Source organism: Suricata suricatta, chromosome 11 (assembly GCF_006229205.1).
Source record: "Suricata suricatta isolate VVHF042 chromosome 11, meerkat_22Aug2017_6uvM2_HiC, whole genome shotgun sequence".
Lineage (NCBI taxonomy): Eukaryota > Metazoa > Chordata > Mammalia > Carnivora > Herpestidae > Suricata > Suricata suricatta.
Genome location: NC_043710.1, coordinates 70350283 through 70352612, shown reverse-complemented (window position 1 = coordinate 70352612; position 2330 = coordinate 70350283). Strand labels below are relative to the sequence as shown.

Below are 2330 nucleotides of genomic sequence, written 5' to 3'. Positions count from 1 at the left end.
TGTGTCCCTCTCTCTCTCTGCCCCTTCCCTGCTCATGATCTGTCTCTCAAAAATAAATAAATATTTTTCAAAAATTTAAAAAAAGAAAGAAAAAGCAGTCATTACTTCTCTATTCGTCTCAAAAACAATTATCTGGAAGATGGTTACGTTAACTAATGACCGCTTATAAAAAATCATATATAGTCGAATCTTGCTGTAACAATGATCACTTTTACTAAAGCAGAAATCATGTAAAAAATCCTTGCTTTTACCACATAAAGCTCTCTGGGATATGATATTATGCTATATTTTCCATGAAGGACAAATGATCACAAAGTGTTATTTTAATATCAAATTGTAAAATGATAAGTAAAAGTGAGGAAAATAAGACTCCTTGTAGCTCGATCCCTGTTGTTCCCATCTCAGCCCCCTTCTCACCTCTTCTCTGCTTCTTCTAGCCTACCTGACTTACTTTCAGGTCTTAGAAGGTGCCATGCTGATTCATACTTTCATGCACTTTATCCATAATTCTTGCACTGCCTAAAATATTCTTCACAAATCACCACCAGCCCTGTCTCCATCTACAGAGCTGTTCTTACAAAACTAAATCAGTTGTAGCCACCTTATGACACCTGTTCTGATTTTCTCCTTATTCTAAACAAAATTGGAAATATTTCCATTTGTATCTCACACATTTCATAAAGGATTCTGTCAGATTACCTGTGACTAACTCTTTCATATTTCAAGTATGAATTTTCTCAAAAACATAAGCTTTTTAAAGATGGAGGCTGTAACTTGTGTTTCTGTCCATGAGACTGACAAGTTGATTTTATAAAGCAGGCCATATAATTATTCACTGAGTGAGTGAATGAATGAATTAATATGTAAAATAACCTTGATTCAATCTTGAACCCAGGTATCAGTGTGGTAGTTAGGTGAATTTCTTATGTAATTGGGTATATATGTTACTCATTTCTGTGTATTTAAACTGATAAGAGCAGATACTACACTTGATCTTAGCCAAAAGGCCGAGAAGCAGTGTGTGTATTGTATTTAAAAACAATAAATAAACTTTTAAATTTATAATTTAGAAATAAATGTTGATGTTTTCTTATTTGGCTTATTTGGCTGTTTTATACTTTTGAAAGAGATATCCTATTCATTTCATTTATGCAGTAATAAACAGACTTATATTCACTTGTTTAAAAGGCGAAAGATTTATACAATCTGAAGAGAAACCAGAGTATATATTTACTTGTTTAGAATTAAATAAATACTTAGCCTCATCTATCCCTAATCCTTTTTTCCTGCATAATGCCAGGATCTGGTGTATATATTTGTAAGTAGCATAACAAATAATTATATAAATGTTTGTGACTGATTTTATATGTGAGTAGAATTGAGGGTTTTGGAGAGAAAGGGCTTTTTACACTGATCTCTTATCTTTCCAATTAAAAAAAAATGGTAGGCTATCTCCATTAAGAAGGTTTTAAAAAAGGCTGTCTACAAAGGAACTTTATTCTTCATTTCTCCTCTTGCCTTTTGTGTTATTTTTTTCTTTAAGATTTTTCCAATAAAATCCAGAGATACCTGGCCATTGACTATTGAATGTTTTTATATTCTTTGTATATGGGGTTTCAACCATTATTTTTGATTACCTGTTCTGGCATGATCACAATTTCCTGTAATATTTCTTTTTTCTCCCAAGGGAAATTAATGTCTGTTCCTAGCATTTGTCCCTTATTTTCTTTGTGAAAACTGAGACAAGGAAGCAAGGAATTAATTTAATATTTTAGCAATAACTATTTCATTGGTCGATAATTTATTCTTATAATTTTTACTCTGCAGGCTTCTTCAGAGTGACCTCTGGTCCTTTATATGCTTGAAACACATTTTCTATAATATTTTGACCTCCTGTGATATTTTTCATTCATTCCTCACTCTGGCTTTCCCTTTCATTCTGCTCTTGTGACTGTGCCCTTTGTCTCTTTCCTGCAGTTCCTCATAACCAATATTTTATACTTCATATCTGAGCTGCTCAGATACTTGATTACTTTTTACAAATCATTTTTCATCCATATTGGATTTTTAAAAATTTCCTTGATATTTAATTTTAAGTTACACATAAACACAATCCTTTGGGAACACTGAACATTAATTTACTTTGGAACATGCCCCAATTTTTCTTTTTTTTTTATTCTACACAATAAATAAATAAACATCTCACCACTTTATTTTATCCCAGATATGACATTGCAGGTTACTATTACCTTAATTTTCTCCTTTTTTGACTTCTTTATTCCTTTATTAGTCTCTAGATATTCCTTAGCATTAATTTATTTTATACTTAT

At 31.3% G+C, this 2330-nt stretch overlaps 1 pseudogene; it reads right to left on the bottom strand.

Moving 5' to 3' along the window:
• Positions 1–850: 850 nt before the first annotated feature.
• On the bottom strand, positions 851–1019 carry LOC115272935 (annotated as a pseudogene).
• Positions 1020–2330: the final 1311 nt, after the last annotated feature.